Raw genomic sequence first — 25574 nt, forward strand, 5'->3', positions numbered from 1 at the left:
AAATGGGTGGCGAAAGCCAAACACACTCTGGCTAGGCTTATAAATGCCCTAGGGCAGTTAGCCTAGTATGAACCTATGAACCTATGAACTTATGGTTCCAGAGATGCAAACATTTGTTTGAACTGTAAGGTGATAACTTCATTTTCATAAAGGCTCGTGTCACACTCACTGGAAGTTGAAAGTATACACTCAAAAGAGCTGTACTGGAGGAATGAGTTACGATTATTTATTTTTAACTCTAAGAGGTGCAACTGCTGGATTCTAATTTTAATGGATGCCCTCTCCATTTCTCTGCTAAGGATTTGGAAGGCATAATTAAATCTATAGGATGGTGTGCTGTGATTTTAGCAATAGTTTACTTTACTATTCCTAGGCATGCTTCCTGACATGTTGACTGGGGTACAAATCTCTTTCTGTATCATCTGCTTTTTGCCAAACTGCTTTGTTGATAATGTTCACTCTCTGTAGTATGCAATGCCCTAGGCCTGTGATAGCTTTCTGTAAAGCTACACCTGTGATGGAGAGACATGCCAGAGACATTGGCTTACATGGACTATTAGCTAAGGCTGTATTGACCTTAGACCTTTTTATCTCTATACAATGTATGGGCTTAATACTGAGGGTCCCTTTCAGTGTATTCGCAAAGCCTGGCTAACAATGTGATTAAGGGTTTTATTCATTATACTTTTTTGTACTTTTTCTGTTTGTGTATATCATGTTTATATTCTATTATTTTTGTTCTTATCACAGTTAAGTATTCTTTCTAATGTAGAGTTACTGAGTGACAGGGACTAAAATTTGATGTATACAATGCTAGATGGTGGGAACTCCCAAAAAACATTTATGTTGCTTATTTTTGAGACTGTGTGTCTAGAAAGCAATATTTCATGAAGCAGCTGGGAAATCTGGAAACAGGTAAATTGTGTAGGGGCTAGATGGTTCAGGACTGCAAATATAACAACTTTTGTACAAGTGGAGTATCTATACTGGTTCAAAAATTTGCACTCCTATAAGAAGAGACTCATTCTCTATACTCAGATTCAACATATCATCTTGATTTGGAAGATAAGAGTGAACTTGCAAAGACTAAGACTTTTGGCTTTTCCCGGTTAGGGGTCACCACAGTGGAAATCCCGTCCGCTCACGACTGGCAGTGGATTTTTACGGTGCTGAGTTGCTAGACCGATACCCAGCCTTCAACCAAAGGCACGCCCATTCACGCTCGCAGCTACCTGTATGTCTTTAACTTCACTCGACCGTGGGGAGGACATGCAGACTCCACAGAGAAGGCACTCCAGCTGAGAATCGAATGGGAGAACCTCTTGTTGTAAGGCGACAATGCTAACCTCTACACTTGCAAAGACTAAGATATGTAAAGTAAAGAGAAGACTTGATTCATTTGTATGTGCGTCTGTGTTTAGATCTCAGCTTAACCCATTACCCTGGTCTAAATAAAGCAGGTACATCATGGTAAGACCCACCATACAGTGCTCATTTTGATGCACTTGTATAATTTAGTGGACTTATAGTGATTATATTATGCCCTAATTAAGGGGTTAACTTGTATGAGGTCTTCTGGTCAGTCTTTTAGGAGTCTGGACATATATGTTATTTCTGTCTGCAGAAGTGAACGTGGACCAAGAGTAAAGAAAGACGATTTCTGATAAAGCTCAATATGAACCTGGTGCAAAGTAATCAGAAGCTAGAGGTTTACTTTAAGGTTTCTAAATGAATTAATTTTAGGAAGAGTGTAAAACAATGGATAAAGAACTTCTTGTACAACCAAGTTTTTGGTCCAATTTGTTTCATGCTTGAATGGGTGATCATCCAAGCAGCAATAAGTCTGAATTTAATAAATTTAGAAATATGTTTTTAAGAAGAGTCTATCCTGGTAACTTGCTAGATGAAGTGTATAATGACATACTGACTGAGAGGGTGAGTGGATACTTTATCAATTCTGTTTTAAAGGAGAGTTTTTATTGCTCACAACAGTTTACATCATTTGTCTTTTATGCACGTAGAAGTTTGAACCTCTGTGGTCACCTATCAGCCTATTTTGTTATTGACTTATCTTAACTTTTTTCATGGCTGTAAGGTGTTTGTTCCGCTGGGAGCTCCACGCACTTGATTAGCATATAAATCCTTAATTGATGAATCTCTTCAAGCTCTACTGAATTTGGATTTATATACAAGTCTTACTTTATAATATTTACTTTATAGACGGCATCTTCTCCTTACCTATAAATTCAGCTTTTCCATCCAACCTCTCATCCCATACAACTTCAATCTCTCCGCACTGTCTCTCTCATAACCCAACCTAAACAGTCTCCACTCAACCAAGTTCCACATACCATTTCCATTAACTTCTCCTCGGCTTCCTCTTCCCCTTCCTTTACCCTCAAGCAAGTCCCCATTACTGTGATAAAAAAATTACTTCTTAAAGTTAAACTGCTCCCCTGCAGCTGACAAACTTTCCCCAGAATATCTTAAACTAGCTGCTCATACCATAGCCTACTTAGTATCCTCATCAATAGATCCATGCATTTCCTTCATATGGAAAAAGGCTAATATCATCCATCTCCACAAAGCAGGAAACTCAACTGAAGTTCCTAACTTCCACCCAGTATGAATACTGTCTCCCCTGTCTATGGCCACAAGAATGGAGGACTAGTAAATGCTATCCACACCAGCTGCTCCAACATATCTGACAAAATCAATTGTTCTTAACATGGGTTCAGGCCTAGTCATAGTACAATTTCGATCTTCCTATCATTCATGGACATCATAAACAGTGCAAGAGACACTGGCAAAACAGTCTACACACTATTCCTCAACCTATCTAAGGCTTTTCACATGGTCTCTTAGCCAAAACTCTTGCAACAATTATCTAGTACTGGTCTATCTACTGCTTCTCTAAACAGGTTATGTAGCTATTTATCTGATAGACACCATGCAGTAGAAAGGCAAGGTTCTCTATCCCATTACCTCCCAGACACTACTGGAGTACAACAAGGTTCCATCCTTGTACCTCTCCTTTTCAATATCTTCATCAATAACCTCCACATTACTTCCCATCAAGCTTCTCTCATCCAGTATGAGGATGACTCCACATTTATGTGCTTCTCTAATAGTTTGTCACATCTCTTAAAAATAACTCAAGAATCCACCACATCAATTGAGACCTGACTTCGCAAAGTCCAAATTCTTATTAAAGCCAAAAAAAACTAAGCTTTTCATCTTCTCCCCAAAAGCTTACTGTACTAGCAAACAGAACTTTAAAATCTTCTCAGTAAATGACCCAAAATAGAAGTAATCCCCAGTACAAAACTACTAGGTATGATAATTGATGACAGTCTCAGACTGGATCTTCACATCCAAAATAACATAAAAAATTAATGCAAAAATCAGTATGTACTACCCTCACCAACATTTCTTAAATTCAACCACAAAAATCACCCTCACAACAACATACCCACTTCTATCACTACTGTATAGCTCTCCAATCCTTACAAACCTCCAAACCACACTAAAAGAAGTGTGCTACAATAAAATTGCAAAGTCTGTTTCTATCTCAGCCCACTACACTCACCACTACACTATTCCCACTCATTAAATTGTCTCATATTCCTCCATCACATCAACTACTGCCAGCTAATTACAGCAAATAACATAATTTATAAACCTTCTGCTTGTTCTTACCTCACCAACATTCTCCCTTGCTTCCATACCTACAGACCTTTTTGCTCTTCATAATAAATATCTTCTCTCCATCTACAAACCCAGTAAAGCTCCTGGTACCTAACTCAACTTCCACATTGCTGCAAAAATCTGGAACTCCATCCCACTACCCATTAGATGTATCTCAAATCTACAAATATTCAAAGCTTCTCTAAAGGAATGTGCATCCAACACCTGGCTCTACCCTTGTTCTATCCCTGGCTAACCTTTTACCTACCTTCATTCTTCTCCTCTGCCAGTAAGTTCATTTTCTGATCAACATTTCCTGTCTTAATCTTAACTAAATATTGTATTTATGCATTTTCACCTACAAACTTGCTCTTCCTTCTCATGAATTCATACTGTTTTTGAAGTCTCTGTGGAATGTATCTTGTCATTTTGTATGTTTATATATGTGCAGTTTTTCTCCATCCGCCTCCATTGAAAATGGGTTATCTTGGCTCATTCAGACTTTATGGGTAAATAAATGATAATGCATAAATAAATCACAAACACAATAATATTATTTTCTGTATACGAAGGTCTAGGATATTCATAACAGGAAGACATATAACCCATTTCAGATATAGATTTAACTCAGATCTGTACGCATAGAAATTCCTGGACTTCATAAATACAAACACCCACGATCATTTAGTGCATATACCCACTAGAGGTGCCAAAATACTGGAAAATGTACTCACAACTATTTAAGAATGCTGCACCCCCCCCCATGCCACATCCTCCATGTTCATAAAGGTTTCTCTTTTGAAATCAAATTCACCTCTATAACCCAGTAAACCCAGTAACAGTTAGGAACTATTCCAAGACAAACTACCTTTTCTTAAGTGATATTATGTCAAAATGCAATGCCCATCCAAACTCAGAAAACAGAGCAGCCTATGCAGAATTGTTCACAGTAACTCTGTAAAACATGTTGATGGCTGCATAGAGGCTGCTGTACCTACCAGGCGTAAGCCCAAAACTAACTCCAAAAACAAACCACCCTGGTGGTATACCAAATTAAACAGGCTATACAACAAAAGGAAAATAATCATGACTAAAATCAGGAAGTGTTAGGTTATAAACAAAAGGAAAATAATCATGGCTAAAATCAAGGAAATGTAACTCCCATAAAGATAAGAACTCTCATCAAATTAAACAGGCAACAAAGAGGGTTAATTAAGTCTAATAAATCCAATTTTGAGGTCAAGATAGCCTCTCATGCAAAAGACAACTATAAGACCTTCTTCAGCTATGTCAGAAACCTCAAAGGCAGCACACAGCCATTATTATCATATTATCATAATGGTGCCACATTCACTGAGCTGAGTGATACAATGAATCTGCTGACTGACAAATTCAGTTCCATGCTTTACTCCCCACTCACCCCCAGCCATCCCCAAAGAAATACCTTCAAACATAACCCTTCTAACAATAAATAGAAAGCATGTCCTGGCTGTTCTCACTAAGGCCAAGAATACAGTCTCAATGAGCCCCAATAATATTCTGGGATACCTCCTGAATAGTCTAAAATATGACCTATCAGGCCCACTGGAGTTACCATTTAATTATCATCTCAAAATAGCAGCAGTCATCCCTCATCATAAGAGTGGACCATCAACAGAGCTTGAAAACTACAGACCCATTAGTCTGGCTAGTCTTATATGCAAAGCCATAGAAAGAAATACCATATAAATGATCAACAAAGACACAGAAGACCTTCAAACACTGGATCTATCTGAGTTTGGCTTTGTCAAAGGAAGGTCTTGTATACTGAATCTGTTGGACTTCTTTGAAAAGATCAGCAAGGCAATGGATGAAGGTAAAACTGTCCATAGTGCCTACCTTGACCTCTCTAAGGCATTTGATACATTACCCCACTCAGGCATCATTAACAAACTTATGGAATTAGGCATAAAACCCTATATAATGCACTGGGTCCCCTTCACATGGTCGACATTTCAAAATGCCGAGTTTCATATGGCTGAGACCATATGATCGACATTTGAAATTCCGACCATGCGGAACCGGCATCTCCATACAGTGAGGAATGGAAAGATTTCCATTCCTGCACTGTAGTGCGATCTCGGAGTTGGTATATATAAGTTACGGGGGGTGTGGGGGGGTGGAGCCCCCCACAAAGGGTGCAGGGGGCTTGCCCCCCTGCTAGCAGTGTTTTGGTAAATGTTTATTGTTTTTTACTTTTGTTTTTCATATGTTCGACATTTCAAATGTCGATCATATGGTCTCGGCCATATGAAAGTTGGCATTTTGAACTGTCGAACATATGAAGTAGATCCAATGCACTGGATAGCCAACAGGCTCACAGATAAGACCCAGGAAGTTAGTATTGGAGAGACCACTTCCACAAAGAGCCAGGCTACCAGCTGAGCCTTCAGGACTCCATGCTGAGCCCCAGGAAACTATGGCATTGATAAAATACACCTAACAGTAGACACACTAGTCATGGATCTGGGAACACATGTAGACATTAACCTGGCCTTCGACCAACATGTGTCCAAGGTAGTTGCTTAACTTATAAGTAAGAGCATGGGAACTAGGTCCAGGGAAGTCATTGTGTCACTAAACTTATCCCTTGTTAGACCCTTCATTGAGTATAATGCCCGCTTTGGTATGTACTTGACCAGAAACATACAGCAAGTGGAATGTCTGCAAAGGTTCTTTACCAAAGGAAAACAGGGCACAAATAATGTTATATGCAGATCACCTCAAAGCCCTGTCTCTACACTGAGTCTCCTACAGACTAATGAGAGAAGAATCTGTGCCTGGTATACAATAAACCTTTTGCACATCTGCAAATCAAACAGCATCAGAACTGCGAGAGCTAAAGACCTAAATTTTACTTGCAAAATAAAAAGGACATGGAGAGACAGATATGTATCTCAGAGAATTCCCACTCTCTGGAATAGGCACCTCATCCATGTGAAGCAAAATCCCCCCCAAGCCCTATTTAAGCATGATTTGGAACAGATAGGAAATTGTAAATTCAACCCTTGGTCTGGTGCCTATGTCTCTGACAGACAGAGGCAGTCAGTAAATTATGTCATAACCAACAATTACCCCCTTTATAAACCTCTAAAACATATAACTTGTGGGACACATTTGGATTGCATGACTAGGCTTATAAAGGCCCTAGTGGTTATTAGCTTACTATGTACCTATGAACAAAATAATTCAAGAAAATCTGAAACAGACTGCCTTTTAATGTAAGAACACCAAGCAACATTCAAAGACTGCATGGATTTATGGATGGGATATGACAAATGTAATCCCTTCTTTAAGAAGTCAATGTTTTTGGATGGCCCTAGGGGCTATACACACCAGATCATTCAACTTATGAACTTATGAATTTATGAATGTGCACATAGGATAAAGTTCTTTGCTGTGAATTTATTATGTGGTGTTATCTTGGACAATGTGACGACAATGTGCAAAAGAGTTTTTCTTTTAACTTGTATGTTGATGTTGATGATGCTAAGCTCTGTAAGCTGAGGAGCACATCAGCATGGGAAGGTATTTACATGTGTGTTCTGTGCACAGATCACTGCATCTACACAATAGGGTATTGTGTAGCAGTCCGCAGGAATCATGGAATACATTAGTATGTTTTATCATTGAATACCAGCCCTATTTTATAGGAAATAATGAGCATAAATTCTACTCATTATCATGCCATACCAAATACTGAAGGTAATTCTTCCAAAAAAAATTAAGAAATTGTTGTGTCAACCACACTGAAAGTATGCGGTCTCATCATTTTCAGAGCTAGAAGCATGCCATTAGCTTAAATTTAATATTTTGAGATGTATTTAGTGTTTATGAAAATGAAACAGTGAAGTTTAGCCAGCTTTTAACTGTAAGAAATATATTTATTCATTTATTTTATTTTATTTATTTGAAATTGTCATGTGGGTAGAGCACTGATCAAAACTGACCAGTTGCAGTATCAGCTGGGAAAGTACACAACAATAAAGTCTGCAAGTTAGAACAGGGCAGAACCTGCAAATGTTCAGTTGCTATTGGTATACTACCCTGGTAAATAAATGCAATAAAATAAAAGGAAAGGACATGTAAGCTTTAGTTCTTGTAGAAAACAAAGTATTTGATGGCTTTTTGTATGGTGGGAAATGATGGAAATGACTGGTTCATCTGATACCACACTGGGTCTTCCTGACTGAACCTCTGCTAGTGACGCTAACAGTACAGATGTCATAGCAATCAAACAAATGTAACAATGAAGAGAGATTAGACAGACATACTGTTAGTCCAGTGGTTTGCATTTTTTTAAAAAATCTTATTATTTATCCTTTTGTTGATGGGATTTGTTCTACTAGGCTAGTGGCCTCCTTCCAGGGGAGACCTGAGGTGGTATTTCTACTACTAGGTGAAATTTCGACAGGGCATTAAGGAACTTCTGTTGTTTTTTTTAATAGGTGCTGTGGGACCTTTTACATCTATCTGAGCTACCACCAACTCAAGCAGATGGCATCTTGGTTTAACATTTCATCCAAAGGACAAATTTGCAAGTACCAAAACTATTTGGTCGCATCATTCACACTCTCACATAGCACGTCTCTTTAAGGTATAATACAATGACCTGGATCAAACAGCTGATCCACTCACAGGAAAGATACAGGAAGTCCAAATATTTAGTAAAGATATCCTGGTAAATGTTTAGATAATGTTTCTGTGTGGGATGAGTGAAACTCCCTCCTTTCGAAGAGCTTCACTTTTATACCTGGGGAGGTCAGAGACATGACACGATAAGCTGTTAAATTAAGCAAAGAGATGTTCTGAGTAATCCTTGGGATAGCCTCATGATTTGACCTATAGGTACTGAATGGCCAGGAAGATAACTATGTCAGTCACCACTCACTGAAGTGAAGGTTTAGAAATGAGAAGACTGTGATGAGGCCCTGTAGAATGGCATTCCTGTAGTCTGAAAAGGATCTTGCAAACCATTTGGTGATTCAAGAGGAGAAGGTAGAACTGTAAGCAGATTGCTCTCAGCAAGGGCTGAGAAATATTGACCTGACCTGGGCACATTGCTGGGAGGTTGACTGAGCATTTTGAGAAAGTCCTCAGTGCAGTGGATGTGCCTACTTCTAGGAAACTACTGCATGAAGCAGCTAGTGGAATTTGATCCATTTCTGGAGATAAGGGTAGTGTGATGGTTAAGTGGAACTTCTTTGACATGGACACAGGAGTGGGAGAGGTCCAGCCATAAATGCTGTAGACATTGGAGATTGTTGGCTTATTGTGGTTAAAGAGCTTTCACAATGTTGTGTAGAAAGTGAGAACAGTACCTCTCTTTTTTGCAATATTGAGGTGGTGGCCTCCCATTCTCTAAAAGGAGAGAAGTGTTGTGTGAGTTCAGTTTATAGAGGAATCAAGCTCCTCACCCTCCCCAAGAAAGCATAACAATGATGTTGAAAACCAGATTTTATCCAAAAGCAAACCACTGATTTAGGAGGATAATGTGGCTTCTTTTCTAGCCATGACACACTGGATCAGCTGCATGTTCTTGCTCAGATATTGTGATGATCTTAGAACTTCACATTATTGCCTACATATTTTTTCTGGACCTAAAGATGCCCTGTGTCTATGTAGTTCATGATATCTTGTGAGAAAGAATGCAACAGTAAGGGGGTACCAGAGCTGATGAGTGTTGTTTGGTTCCTGTATTTGAGGAATGACAGTTGTGTCTACAAGTCACTAACATTCCTGGTAAGTCTATGATTCTAAATAAGAGCGTTTCTTGACTTGCATCTTGTTGGTGGTATTCATGATCAAGATACTAAAGCATATGCAAACTCTGAGGATATTACATTTGTGGATAGGCAGGTTGGACTTTTCTTGTTTGCAGAGGGTATTATCATTTTAGCCTCAAAAGACTGTGATCAGCAGAGTGGAATGGACTTTCTTTTTGATGAATATAAAGTGAATGGGATGAAAATCAGCATCTCTAAATCAGATTCCAGGAAAAGATTGGATTGCAATGAGGAGGAGAGAGATCTACACCTACTCCAGTTGAAAGAGTTCAAGAATATATATATATATATTTTTTTTAATTAGTGAATATAGGGGGAACTGGAATATTGATCTGGGGATGGGAATATGGATGGCAGTGCTATAGTTATGGTGTCCAGCTGTAGTGATAAAACAATAGTCAAAGGACGAAAGTCTCAATTTACTAGTCATATGTCTTCACCTTCAGCTATGGTCATGAGTTTTGTGTAGTGACTAAAAGAGTAACATCACAGATACAAGCAGCAGAAATGAAATACTTTACAGAGTACACAAACTTACTGTCTGTAACTAAATGAGAAGTTAAGGACTCTGTAAGGATCTTGAATTTCAGCCACTGCTCCTCTGAGCGAGAAAAGTCATAGGAGATGGTTTGGTCAGCTAGTAAGGATGTTACCTGAGAGTCTAGTACTGCAGATATATCAGGCACAGTTCAGGAGCTAGAAACCCCGGGGCAGACAAGGACACATTGAAGGGATTATATCCTATAGTTTGCCATGGAACACCATAAGGTCTCACCAGACAAGTTGGAGACCCCTTTTGGGGGATAGTGAAGTCCTATCTAGCTTGCTACCACTGTGATCCTCACCAGGATATGTATTTTAGAAAATGGATTTGTGCATAATAAATGGATGATCCTTAGGATAGACATAATATAGTCATGTGAGTAAATGCACCAATAATAGTAGCTGTTTAAACAACAGGATCATTGCTGAAGAATATGGACCCTCCCTGTGTATTCTTAATATTGCATATGGATACAGTTTTTTTTCTATATACATATAGTTCTATACCAGATATAAAATGTTATTTTTCTTACTGCATGTTTTTTCCATTGACAGTATGAGTTCATCTAGAGTATAGGCATTTTCACTTGATTGTTATTTCTCAGACCTGTTTAGCCTGTTTAACATGCTCAGATGTTAGCTTTTCCTGGGTAAATTAGAAACTTAATGCTATTCCATATTTTTCTTTTGCTTCTAATATAATTTTGCATTATTTTACATTTACACTAATTTAATATCCTTGCAAGAAATGTGTCACTGAGATTAGAAAGCCACTGTCTGGTCCAAAGGTTCTGCATGGCTGAGGTACAGTACTAAAGCTTGTCATGTGGAGAGGATGCTATGAAGACTGTATCTCCAGGAAGACTTTCATATCCAGCCTTACATGCTGTACTTTTATTTTCTATCCTTCAAAGTGGGTGTGACGGGCCCTCTTTACCCAGGGCCAGTAATCAAAAAGCCTCAATCCTCACCACTGACACTGGTGACAGACTGTCACTAAAACAGGAATGGATTTACACAGTATTTCAAATGCAGCTTTCTGCATCAAGCACAATGTCCCCCAAGAACAGTTCCAAGTGACTGACACCCCCCACCTGGGTATTTGATTTAAGCACACACACACACACACACACACACACACACACACACACACACACACACACACACACACACACACACACACACACGCACTTCTGGGAAAGGTTGGCAAAGATTTGCTAGCTGTGACCCCTTATGCCCAGATAATAAGGTAATGATGCTGCCACCAGCAAGTCACTGTCAGGCTCTTACAAGAGTATCAAATTATACTAAGTAAAATCAGTATTAACATAAATGGTAGAGTGAAACCTAAGCATCAAGGCATTTCAGAGTGGCCAAGATGTCACTAGAATAAGCACAAGTATTCTAAAGATGTCAAAAGTAATCTCTAAAAGACCAACCACAATAAAAGATATAAAAATATTTAATAATAAATAATAAAATAGAAAACATGAAAATATTAAATATTTAAGTACAATAAACATCAGCGTTTCAATCACAGGAAAAATAAAAATAACACAGTTGTACAGATTCAAGCAGATGCAGAAAACAATATTTAGCTAATCTTACTGTAATTCCTGACTGTCTAAAGAAGAACTAGTGTCTTTACATTCACTGCTGCAGTATTCGTAACCTTTGTGATTCCCTGCCATGGAAGCCTGTGATCTGTCCAGTATACCAAAGACTTCCTGTTGCATTTCATAGGTACACCTGAATGTCACTCAAATGTTCCATGTATACCATAGGGCATAAAGGTGATAAGTCTTACCATAAACAGAACTTCTTTGCAGCCAGTCCGAATGCATTTTTTTCACTGTCAGTCTGTTTACCTGTGTCTGTTTTGCCAGTTGAATGTATTTTTATTCTCCAATGATTATCTATGTGTGTGTTTGCTGTGCAGATAAATGCCCCACTGGGTTTTTTGTGTTTTGTTTTTTCTTGTTTTTTGTGCTCTTTGGGGTTAATGTCATCCAGGAAGGGTAAATGCCAGTGCGGAAGACAGATTCCCCATAAAGACTGCTGCAATAAGTGTCTTTTTTGTCTAGGAACATCTCATGACCCTACATCTTGTTCTATTTGCCAGGTGTTTTTTCTGAAAACCCTTCACAATAGAATTTCTTCCCTTTCCTTGTATCTTGAGAACCAGCATCTTAAGCTTCTTGCTAAAGATACAGTGGATGGAATCTCCCACCCCAAGCATCAGCCACTAGGGAAGAAGAACGTGAAAAAGGTGTGACCAGAATCTTCCTCTGTCCATTCTCTACCAGGTATTTTTCCTGAGGTTATTACAAACCCAGAAGCTTGCCAGCTGTGTTGTTGGATTCTTCTACCATGACCATGTTGGAGGCTGGTGAGGTTCCGACTGGCAGCACATTTGATAAGACTTTGCAGGCCTCAGGGGAATTACCGTAATTTTTTCTGAGGGGCATAGGGGAGTTCCTCAGATTTTAGTAGGGGAAGAAGTTCTTGCTATGGTTCTCAACTCCCATCCTGGGTCTGAGCCTTCTCAGCTTTTTGGAGCGAATGTTCTCTTAAAAAAGAAACAAAAGCTTAAACATGTTTCTTTTCTACTAGGGATCCTCAAAGTGAATGATGGGCGTTCATTCAGGGGCTATTTTCTGCTTTAATGTCTTTAAAGCCTCCTCAAGAATTTTCAGTTCCTGCTCCTTCTTGGTCCTCTACTCCCCTTAAAAGGCCTAAAGAACAGGATCCATCTGAGGCTGAGGCAGATTCTGATGATGAATCACTGACTTATTCAACTCAAAGTTCCTCTCCTTTGGTCTATGGGTCAAGGGAGGAGGAATCTTTTAGTCTTGATGCTCTTTTTGAGGAAATTTCCTTTGGGGATACACTCTTCTAGGATGACGGAATTTTTTTAAGTGGGATTGTACTTAGGTCCCTGTTATTCATAGGAGGTACTATGATTTGCTACTTGGCTATTCCTCCTGTTCTGGCTGCTTTGCTGGATGTTTTTTTCTAATGCCTCTCATGTTCATGATTCTTTACTCCCTGCTCCCAAGAAGCCTGATAGGTTTTGTAGGGTGCCTGAGGATTGTTTCTTTTTGTATAAGTGTCTTGCTGCTGACCCTTCTGTGGTCTCTGTAGCCTCTGATAAACCATCTCAATTGCTTCCTTTGGCCAAGTTATTGCCTTCTGACAAGGATAGCATAACTATGGAATGGCTGGGTAAGAAGGTTTACACTTCTGCTACCCTAGGTTTTAGGGCTATTCATTATCAGGCCCATATGTCTAGGTATGTGTTGGCTCTTCTTTCTTAGGCCTGTCAACTTATTTCTGATTTTCCTGAGTTTGAGGGTAAAACTTCTGTTCTTTCCTTGCTAAGGACTTCCTCTCAAGTCATTTGTCATTCTATTAAATGTAGTTATGATGTGGCAGATGCCTCTTCTAGGACAGCTGTTTTTGGTTCAGTTATGAGGAAATAGTCTTGGCTTAGGGTCCAGCCCCTGCCTTATGATATTAAAGCTAAGTTGATAGATGCTCCCCTGGATTCTAAACTTTTGTTTGGGGAAGCTGCTACTGGTTTGTTTACATCCTTTCAGTATAAGGGTAAGGCTTTACAGGAGCTTAAACATGTTTATCTTTCTCCTGTGCCTGAATTTCAGAGGAACTATCCCATTAAGCCTGCCTTTGTTCATAGACATTTCTGCCCTTCTATTACAGGCAAGAAGAGTGGCAAGCAGATTCTCCCTGCTAAGGTTACCCAGTTTCCAGGGTTTCTGAAGCCTTCCTTTCCAGACAAACCAGGTATTGTATGACTATCCGTCTCCTCCCAGCCACATTCTCCTTTCTCCTTGCCTTTCATTTGCTCTTCCTGCTTGGCTTCAGATCTCTCAAGATTATTGAGTTTTGTTGATCATTCGTCAGGGGTACTTCATGGTGTGAGAATCCCACCCTTATTTTATGGGCATTCCTCAACCTCCCTGGGAACAGTTTCTCTTTTTCCCCAGAGGTTCTTCAAACTCTCTTGACTCACATTCAGGAGGTGCCTATGTCCCAAAGGGGGAAAGAGTTCTCCAGGCTGTTTTTAGTGTCAAGAAAAGAGGCACTTGGAGACCTATTCTAGGCCTCTCTCATCTAAACACTTTTTAAAGGTGCCTCCCTTTCAGATGTTGTCTCTTCAGATTCTGTTTCCTCTACCACTCCCTCAGGCCTATATGGTGTCTCTAGATCTCAAGGATGCTTATCTCCATATTCCAATCCATCTTCTTTTTAGGAAGTTTTCTCTGTTTTTTCCTGGCATTTTCAGTTCTCTGCTTTGCCCTTTGGATTTTCTACTGCCCCAAGGGTGTTTACCAAATACCTTGCTCCTGTGATTGCTTTTTGCAGACTTCAAAAGATCCAAATTTTTCATTACTTATATGATCTGTTGATTCAGGCATCCTCTCCAGAGACTCTCTTGCAAAATCTTCATTTTGCCATTTCCCTTCTTCAGAGTCTGGGGTTCACAATAAATTTCACAAAGTCTTCTCTGACTACTTCTCAGGATCATATTTTTCTGGGTTGCAGGATTCAGTCAGTCCCTACTATAGTTTCCCCACCCCCTCTGTAGGCCTTAACTCTCATTTCTCTTTCACACTCTTCTTCGTCTGGCTTCCATTACCACCAGAGAATTTCTCAAAGCTCTGAGTTTCATGGCATCCACCATTCCGATGTTCCTTCTGTCCAAACTTCACATGTGAAAATTTCACTGGTTTCTGAATTCAGTGTGACTTCAACATGCACATCCTCTAGACTTTGTAGTTCCTCTTCTTCCTTGTCTCAGACAGGAACTTCACTAGTGGATTCAGCAGTTGTCTTTGAACCCAGGGATCCCTTTTCATACCCCTCTTTCCTCTCAGGAATTTATCGCAGATGCTTCAGACATGGGTTGGAGATGACATTTGGCTCCCTAAAAGTACAGGGGGTGTGGTTGCCTCACCAGCAGAGGTAGCACATCAATGTCAAGAATATGAAAGCTCTTCTGCTGACCCTTCAGACTTTTTATCCACTTTTCTCTCCAGGAGCTCTAAAGGTCTTCACAGACAATACAACAGTGATATGGTATATCAACGAACAGGGAGGAATGAGATCCTACCTTCTTTGCCAGATGGCCCTTCTGGTATGGGATCTTGCTGTCAATTATCAAGTGACCCTTCAGGTGGTTTATAACCCTTCCAGTTAGAACATTATGACAGACAATCTGAGTAGGTCCTTACCTCAGTTCCATGAATGGATGCTTCACAGGGATCTGTTTCTGGACATTATTCACCAGTGTGGTACTCCTTAAGTGGATCTTTTTGCCTCCCCTCTGAACAGACAGCTTCCTCTGTTTTCTGCCAGAGTCCCAGGTCCTCTGGTGTGGAAGGTGGATGTCCTCTCATTCTCTTGGAAGGGGATGTTTTGTTATGCATTCCCTCCCCTTCATCTCATTCTCAAAGTCCTGTTCAAGATTCAACAGTATGCACCCAAAAGTCTTGTTGGCGACTCCTTTTTGGCCAAGACAGCACTGGCTCCCTGTACTTTTGCACTGAGCCAGGAGAAATCATCACAAGTTACCTTACAGGGTGGATCTCATCACACAAGACAAGGGATCTCTCATCCATCCCCACCTGTCCACACTTCAACTGACATTGTGGGTGATAGGGTTTTGATCCCTCATAGACACCTTTTTTCTGAGGACATGCTGCAAGTCCTGCAGGAGGCCAGGAGACCTACTACTAGGAAATCCTACCTATCCAAATGGAAGAGGTTTTCTACTTGGTGTCTGTCTCATAATCTGAATCTACTTTCTGTGGATATTCCTTTGGTTCTGTCTTACTTGTATGAGTTGCGCAATGTTTCTATTAAGGCCCACTTATTAGCCATCTCTGCTTATCTGCCTTTTTCCTAAAGGTTACAAATACTGCAGAAGTGAAGGCAAGAATATCTACCATTATGGTAAGATTTTACACAACTGTACTTTCTATATCTATCTTAATTAATAAAGCAAAGCAATATTAGATACTACATTCCTTACTTCCACAAGGCAAGGTGATGTTCTTCCCACTTACACTGATCTAACTGAACTGAGTGTCATAAGTGCCATAGATTTTTATATCAGGTTCCAAAGTAAACAAAGCAAAACAAGCAGGGTTTCATCCCCCTCGGGGCTGGTTATAGACTGACATTACATTTGATCACATGACTCTGGTAGAGTACAGACTCAGAGCTTTTCTATGATCTGTTGCAGTATTTGAAAATTATAATTTTTTTTGTTTAAACATAAACATTATCAGACCCTATTAAATGAATGCTATGTCAGAAGATATAGATGAGGAGTATATATATATATATATATATATATATATATATATATATATATATATATATATAGATATATATATATATATCATATATCATCATCATCATCATCTTCTTCTTTTGGCTGTTCCCGTTAGGGGTCGCCACAGCGGATCATCTGTTTCCATTTCTTCCTGCCCTCTGCTTCTTGCTCTCTTACACCAACCACATGCATGTCCTCTCTCACCACATCTATAAACCTTATCTTAGGCCTTCCTCTTTTCCTGTTACCTGGTAGCTTCATCCTTAACATCTTTTTCCCAATATACTCAGCATCCTTCCTCCGCGCATGTCCAAACCAACGTAATCTTGCCTCTCTAGCTTTGTCTCCAAACCTTCCAACCTGGGCTGACCCTCTAATATACTTATTCCCAATCCTGTCCACTTTTGTCACACCCAGTGCAAATCTTAACACCTTTAACTCTGCCACGTCCAGCTCTAACTCCTGCCTTTTTTTCAATGCCACTGTCTCCAACCCATATAACATAGCTGGTATTATTACTCTCTTGTAGAACTTCCCTTTCACTCTTATTGACCAACTTCATCCATATCTGTTGATAGTCCAAAAGCTTATTTTAATACGTGTCAAAGTTTAATATGCTGGTACATGTATAGATTTTACATATAATTTATCACATCATTAAGGGTACTTCCCACATTACAGTTGCTATTAATTTCCCTCCCATGTCTCTATTTAAACAAATACAGTCTGATATGATCTAAATTAATGATTTTAATGCAAGTCTCAAGGGCAGATTAAAACTTGAAACTAAATATGTCATTAGCCTTATGTCCCTGAGAAGCATGTTAACATTTTTTCAGCACAGTTTGAAGCAGTTTATCATACTCATGTTCTAACTAACTTTTTGGATGAAGAAAAATGACTTTAAAAATCTTTACAGCTGTAAGACGTTTAGCATATGATCAGGTATCACATTCAGCCCATTTAATTCTTGGCTTTAATTTCATTACTTTTTACATAGGAACAAGTAGCTTGATAAAACCAGTTGGTATCTTTCCTTCCTCCCTCTTGTCTTCTGCTGTTTATGAAGTAATGTGCCACATATAATTTTGATGTTTTACATGTATGAGTATTTGTTACTTATGGCATTTATCACTTGATAATTCAGTGACAGAACGTCCTGTACCCAACAAATGAGTATTCTGCACTAAGATATAAGCCTCGGCTTCCCTGCAGTTTGGGACTTCTATCATGTAATCCTTTTGGTGCACTAAGAAAAAGTGAGGGTTTCCTGAATTTGTTTACAAATATCCTGTAAACACCTAGTACCATCAGTCTAATAAAATATAACTCTTCTCACAAGTGCTGCTTTTGCATATGCCAAAGCAGGTGTGCAATACTGACTTATCTATCAGTAGCCTAACAACTTCCTAAAATATAGAAATCTACTGCATTTATTATCCCATATGGCAGTTTTCTAGTTTTCCAGATGCTAACCACATTTTATGTAACACAGTATTTTGTCTGTAATGTACAGTCAACCTTCTTTTGCTGCCCACATTTTTACGTGATAAAGGAAGAGAGAAATTAAATACACGAAGTGTATATCTATCAGTGCATGTGTGTATATTTTTATTTGTTACTTCTGGAACAAGCACTGCTGTATTTCTTTGCATCACTCTCGTGCAGTTAATGCTGGTGTGGCACTTCTTGTACCAACGCTTAATGGGGAATAAAGCAGACTGAGCAAGTCATTGCATCCTCTCCAATACCATATTCATTGCACAGGAAGCTCAATAGCCATGGATATCACAGAAATGTTGTCTCCCCTTACCTCCATATGTGACTGCCCAGGCTAGGTGGATGACAGTGATTAAGTTATGTACAAATATGCTGTCCTCATACTCAAGTGATGCTAAGGTATTCTCTTTAACATAATACAGAATATGCAGTAGACTTCAGCTTCCTAAAGCTCGTTACGTAATTAAAAGGGCAGGGTTAAGCACTCATTAGAGCCCACGTCAGGGGGTGACTCTGTGGGGTAGCAGCCCTCACTAGCACTTCATGAAAAGCCAGATCAAACTCTCTAGGAAGCCTAAACAAAACTTTACAGAAAAGAGAAAAGAAACTTTTGTTCCCCAATGCTTGCACTTTTCTTCCACAAAGGGCTGAACAGTCTGCATTTACAGCCCTTCTTCTAATTGCCTGCCTGCACTTTTCAAAGTCTGCTGACACTCCTGGGGCACTAACAGCTTTCTCTGTTTGTTTATTCAAGAAGTCCTTGTTTAACTTTAAATGGGCTTCAGATCACAGTTGGATGCATGACAGTCTTAGTCTTGTTAATTTTTCTAACTTTTTTTGTTAAAGGAGGACAGTTTCTGAACTTCTTGTTCCAGTTTGGCATAAATGCTACTAGGTATTGAATCCTGCCTTCTCCAGTCTTTACTATTTCACAGTGGTTAAATTCCATTTGTCATTTAAGTTCTTTGCAGAGTAAAAAATAGGGTTTAGTCACAGGAAGAACATCTGTGAACAGCAAATTAATTTAGCCTTTGAAGTGAACTGGTATCAAAACTGACTAGAGTTACTTAAATACATTAGAGACAAACAGGGTGATTGCAGACCACTGATAGTTACAACTTTTCGTTTTTTTTTATTGGCAGAGTAAGAGACACCTGACGTTAAAATATGATGATCTGTAATAGAACTGTGAATCATAAGAACACAATAACAAGCTGCTGATTTTATTTAAATAAAACTTTTTTTGAAAGGCCTAACACGATTTTCACTTAGGGCTGACAGAAACTATGAATACTGGTGAAACATCCATGCCATACCAGACTCAGGAGAGACATTACTAGACAAGTCAAGGTACCTACCCAGATATAGTCTACCACTGCACACCACACTCCAGCACTGATGTATGTAAGCAGATACCAGCACATTTGAAGCTATAATTCCCCCCCAGAAATGATCAGTCATCAAACCTATCTGATTCACTAGTGATAGATATTAGCTTTAGCTAATGAGGCCCTGACGTTGGAGTGGTGTACAAAATGGATGGCAATCGTGGTAGGTGAATGGTACAATACTTTAAATTCAGCCATAGAAAGAAGAACGGTACTGCTTTATTTCAGGACAAAGAAAGGGATTTGTGAACAGAGAGCTTGCATTAATGATTACTTAACATGCACAGAAGCTGCTGGTAAAGTAAGCCATTGCAGCAAACAGCGGTTTGTGATCTAGTAAAAGAAATTTCATTTTCTGATATGATGCCAGCGCAGTGAGTACAAGGGGCAAAGGTGCATTCTTAGAATGAAACACTCTGTACACATGTGTCAGACAATGCTTCAAGTGAAGTTTTTATTTATCTCACTTAGTGGACTGAGAAAGAGCTCTGATCTCAAAAGAACAATTTTAGTCTGAAGTTCTCAACCCATAGAGAGGGAGAGAGACAGAGAGAGAGAAAGAGAGAGAGAGAGAGAGAGAGAACAGCAGTAATACAATGTATCTTGGATAGTAGAACAATTGACGTCCGGTATTTTGGTACTTTGGTACATGAAGAACATTTAGCTATGGATTAGAGTGTGTTAAGAATATGGGTATCTGCATATTTATACATATACAATATGTACAGAAAAAAGAGAAAATATATAAATAGGGGGAATGACTGAAGGAGGGGGGAAAGTGAGACTGTGCTGGTTGCAGGAAGGTGGAAAAGGATCCTAAAGAGTCTATCTCCTGGCAGATATGTATTATTGAAAAATTTTCTTTTTTTTTTTTCTTTAAAACGTCTTTCAGTCACTGGAGGATTACTAATCTGGGGAACCCCTGATCACAGCATTTGTGGATTATACCTCCCATAGACACATATATTAGCTAAATAATTAAATAAAACTACCCAGGTTGTAACATGTCAGGTATGTTATATCTTCTTGAGGAGTGCATTTGCTGGTAGCAGGATTCATTGAGAAGGAGATTTGCTTCTTGGTCAGTTTCACTCCATTAATCACCATGCCAAAGTGAAATGGACCACAGCTATCCTCCTTGTGTTCAAGAGTCTTTAAACACCCCAATACTCTGCTGTGCTGAAATGAGGCAATGTATAACCAATATCTAACAATGAGCATGAACATTGTTTGAAGCCCCTGTGTCCTTCTACAATGCATCCAGAGCTCCAGATTCATTTGCTTTCTCATAACTGATATACTTCTCTGTTTATCCCTGCCCCCAGTGCTGCAATTGCTATGCAAACATTTCACTTAGAGATCCCTAGTGTCATAATATCATTATAGATTTATATTCGCAAAAGGCACCAAGTCTCGAGGACAGCACAGACGACAAAAAATTACCGAAGCAGGCTTCAATTAAGTGTTTATTATAAAATAGAATAAATGCTTAACTTGTTCACCATGTTTTCGTCACACACTTCATCAGATAAAAACACAACAGACTCTACACCATTTATATATGTTAATGTAAATAAATCAACCAAAAAAAAAATGAAATTCAATTAAACAACCACCATCAATCAAAAAAGTTAAATTACAGGTTTGGATACACAATTCTTTATATACATGTTTGATTTTTAAAGTGGTGAAATACTGTCTGGTTCTTTACTGCTATGGTGTAATTTGAGATTTGGCCAATAGATGGAATAATTAGCCAAAAATAGCTTTTTGGTGAATATTAGGGTTTAGTCATTTATTACTGAAATTTAAATTTGTTTATTAATAATAGTAAGTTATAATTTTATTGTTAAATATACATTGCTGTTTTTACATTTGAGAACTGTATTCAAAAACGTTTTTGATTGTTGATGATTGCTTAATTGAATTTAAATTCTTATTGGTTGATTTATTTATATTAACATATATAAATGGCAAGGTTTCTATTGTGTTTTATTTCATGAAATCTGTGAAGTAAACATGGTGAACAAGTCAACCATTTATTTTATTTTATTTTATTTTAATTTAAACACTTATCTGGAGCCTGCTTTCATACTTTTTTGTCATCTGTGCTGTCCTCGAGACTTGGTGCCTTTAATAAGTTTAGTTCATGTAGTCTGTTTGGTCCTATCCTCCTTTGTTATTTACTTTTGTCATAATATCATACTTGGTAGAAATACTACTATTGCCGCCTGTACATACTGTATAGCCCAGCTCCTCCCAGCCCACTGGAATGTGACTCTGCTATGTAGTGTCTATTCTATTCAATGACATTCTTGTCTCTATTTAGCTTATCTGTCGACAGACTAACTGGTCCATATCAGACCTTTTCAGCCATGATCCTGACTACAACAGCAATGGTAAAGATATATATATATATATATATATATATATATATATATATATATATATATTTGATACTCGCATTCAACAATGTATAAAAAAGACCCACCAGAAACTTGGACTTCTCTATCGTAATCAAAAATTTCTTCACACACCTCCAAACTCTCCCTTGCTCAGGCCTTACTCCTACCCTGCCTTCTTTATGCTACTCCTGTCCTTACTCTTGTACTATTGTCTGGAGCGTTTCTCCTCGGGTCTCCAGTGAAAATGGGCCCCTGGCTCAGCTGGGCTAAGTTTAATCTTATTGGCAGGCAAAAACAATTACTAGAAAATGAAAATCAAAGTCTAAAGCAACTATAAAATGAAATACTGAATGTTATAAAGGAGATAAAATAACCGGAGTTTGGATCTTTAGAAAAGTGAAGGAGCAAATTAAATAGAAATAAATGGAATGTGTGAGAATGATACATGTAGGAGAAGGAGTAAGGTTTAAGGGAGGGCAAGGAACTTGAGTGTTTCATTTTTTCTACATCTTGTGTGTATTTTCAGCAGCCCAGTGCAATAGTACTTATAATGTAAGAAAAGTATGCTTTTACTTACAGGGAGTAAGAGTTTGTCCCTCAGTACTACTGCTGTGAAGGTGGCATTCAAAATCATTCTACAGCTGATTTACCCAGATTCTGAGAAACAAACAAATGTTCTAAGAGATAGAAAGAAAACCTGTGGTCATTCATGTCCAAGCAAATGCTGCTGCTAGTTCCCACTTGGCGACTCCCACCCAGTTTTCACCCTTTCCTTGCTCTCTTCCAAGCAGTTATGAAGTTCTGATGACTTATGCTCTATAATGATCTGAAGCAATACAATCCAGGGTGCTCCAACCATGTCAGTGATTAGTGAATATATTTACAGAAGTGTGACATGAAATGTTTCCCTTCGGGTTGACATGCCTGTCTTTTTAACCTCATTTTTTTTTCCTCTGTAACTTTAATCCTCCCACTTGGCTTCCCTTCTATAAGAAATGCACTGCCCCCCATCATATCCCTTTTACTCTTCTCATTTCTAAGTTTCCCCTTTATACTTCATCGCCTCTTTTCCTTCATCATCTCAGTGACTTTATGTTGCACATTACCTGTTTAATTTTGCTTACTTTATATTACCTCAGATATAGCATTATTAGTGCATCATAGAATGGAGTGATGACCTCAGATATAGCGTTATTAGTGCGTCATAGAATGGAGTGATGACCTCAGATATAGCGTTATTAGTGCGTCATAGAATGGAGTGACGACCTCAAATATAGCGTTATTAGTGCGTCATAGAATGGGGTGATGACCTCAGATATAGCGTTATTAGTGCATCATAGAATGGAGTGATGACCTCAGATATAGCGTTATTAGTGCGTCATAGAATGGAGTGATGACCTCAGATATAGCGTTATTAGTGCGTCATAGAATGGAGTGATGACCTCAGTATCTCAGGACCTAGTTCTTCACAATATGCATCTCAGCATCCCATCTTTACATTGCCTAATATGATTCGGCTTACGTGTGAGCATAGCTCCCCTAAAATCCTGGGTCTCTTCTCTTCTTAATCTTGCACTTTCTTTCTACATTTAATTTCCAGATGCTACTTCTCTGCTTACCATGCCAACTGCTAGAGCTTTATCTGAAGACTAGCCTATCCCTGACTCTAGTTAACAACACCCACACCAATCTTTATATCTACTGTGTACAAGCTCATCTTGCTGTGCAACTCCAGTGTGATCTTCAGCACAGCTAAACTAAGCAGGACTGTGAGAACACCAATGCCTGTAGTACTTCAGTGCTTGCTGACCTTTCATATGACATGTTCACTATCTAACAATCATGGTGATACATGGTCAGTGTTAATACCTTGATACTCTTTGTTTAGTGCTTCTCATGCTGGTACTCCTTGATTCGTACTTTGTACTGTCTGACCAATACTTCCCCTGATATGTAATGGTTAGTACTCCATGGTCAAATTCCCTCATTCTGAACCTCTTGCAATCATTATCACTCTGATTGGTACTCTGTGGTTAGTACCATCTGGGCAATACTTCATCTGATATTTAATGGTTAGTACACCATGGCAAAATCTCTTCATTCTAGTCCTCTGTAGTCAGTATTACTCTGGCTGGTACTCAGTGATTCTTATTGTCTGGCAATTACTTTCCCTGATATGCAGTGGTTAGTACTCTATGGCCAAATCCCCTCATTCTGATTCTCTGTAATCAGTAATACTCTGGTTGTTACACCATGAGTCATACTGTATGGCCTTTACTTCCTTGATATGTAATGATTAGTACTCTGTGGTGGTGCAGCGGTCAGCATTGCTGCCTCACAGCAAGAGGTTCTCCGGTTTGATTCTTGGCTGGGGTGCCTTCTGTGTGGAGTCTGCATGTCCTCCCTGTGGTTGCGTGGGTTTCCTCCGGGTGCTCCGGTTTCATCCCAAAGAGATGCAGTAGGTGGATTGGACACTCTAAATTGGCCCTAGGTGTGAGTGTGTGCATATATGTGCCTTCTGTGGAAGGTTGGGCACCGGGCTGGCAACTCAACACCGTAAAACTCCACTGCCAATCATGAGCAGACAGATGATCCACTGTGGCGACCCCTAACCAGGAAAAGCTGAAAGAAGAAGAAGTACTCTGTGATCAAATCCCCTCATTCTGGTCCTCTGTAATCAGTATTACTCTGGCTGGTACTCCATGCTAGCAATGACATAATAAGTATCTTCTGATAGCAGAAAGAGACCAGTATGTGTTCACTTTTCCAAATGATTCTTGCTTTTTACTATCTCCTAAGATCTAGAAAACTAATAGGACACATCTCACCTAAGTGTGAACAGTGGAATTTGAAACTATAAGCTTAGAGTAAGGAAGCAGTACTGTACAGTCTCTGTGCCTGCGCAGCTTTAAAAGATAAAATGTTTCTCCTGTTGAAGAAAATCCCAGAATGCATTCACATTGATGGAGCCTAATTCATGAGGAAAAAAAATGCCAGTTACATTACTTGCATGTGGTGGAAGGGGGGTTTCATTAAAAACATAAATGAGGTTGCACCACACCAAACCTCTACCAGGGCCTCAGGTGTAAACTACCAAAAACTAAAAAAAAATGTAATGTTAAGTGCTTTTGTTCAATAAATACACAATGAACAAGTAATGAGTGGTGTTTTTAATTGTTCATAATTGGGGTTGCTGTGATGATGCAGTAATAGTGTTTTAGTCTAGTATTTTGGGGACGTATGTCTATAAGGAGACTAAGGACTCCTTCCAGTTATGTACCCCACATTTGAGGGTTAATTTAACAGCAGTATTTGCTGGTAGTGAATTCACTGTAATACTAATGCTATATATTAGTATAAACCATTGCAGTTTAGTTGTTTGACATTTGTTTGTGTGAACACAAATGAACTGCTGTATGTATTGAGTGACAAGTTGTTTGGGCAAACACTTTTTGGTTACTTCCAGATGGTTGGCAAAGGTAAGTGGTGGGGCTTGAGTTTGTGTGTGAGTGCATGTGTTTTATGGCTATGTAAGGGAATCATCACATATACAGAGGTGAGAGGACAGATTTAGTGTCTGTGTGTGAGTGTTAGTGTTTAGTGTCAGGGTTAGGGCTTGGGTTAGGTTATGAGACAGATTTAGTATGTGTGTATATTGTGTATTTGTTTGTGTGTGGGGGGATGAGTGTTCAAGCTGTCTTGTGTAATGCTAGTGTTATGGGAAGGGCTTTTTACAGGTAAGATGAAAGTTAATCTGTACATTAAGGTTTCTTGTAAGAAACCTTTCCTATAATACTACTACTATCCCAACAAATTTGAGCTGAATGTGGTCAGGTTATGGGTTGTACATCTGTAAAAGAAATGT

The sequence above is a fragment of the Protopterus annectens genome, chromosome 9.part0 (assembly GCF_019279795.1).
Source record: "Protopterus annectens isolate FY-2018-M chromosome 9.part0, PAN1.0, whole genome shotgun sequence".
NCBI lineage: Eukaryota > Metazoa > Chordata > Ceratodontiformes > Protopteridae > Protopterus > Protopterus annectens.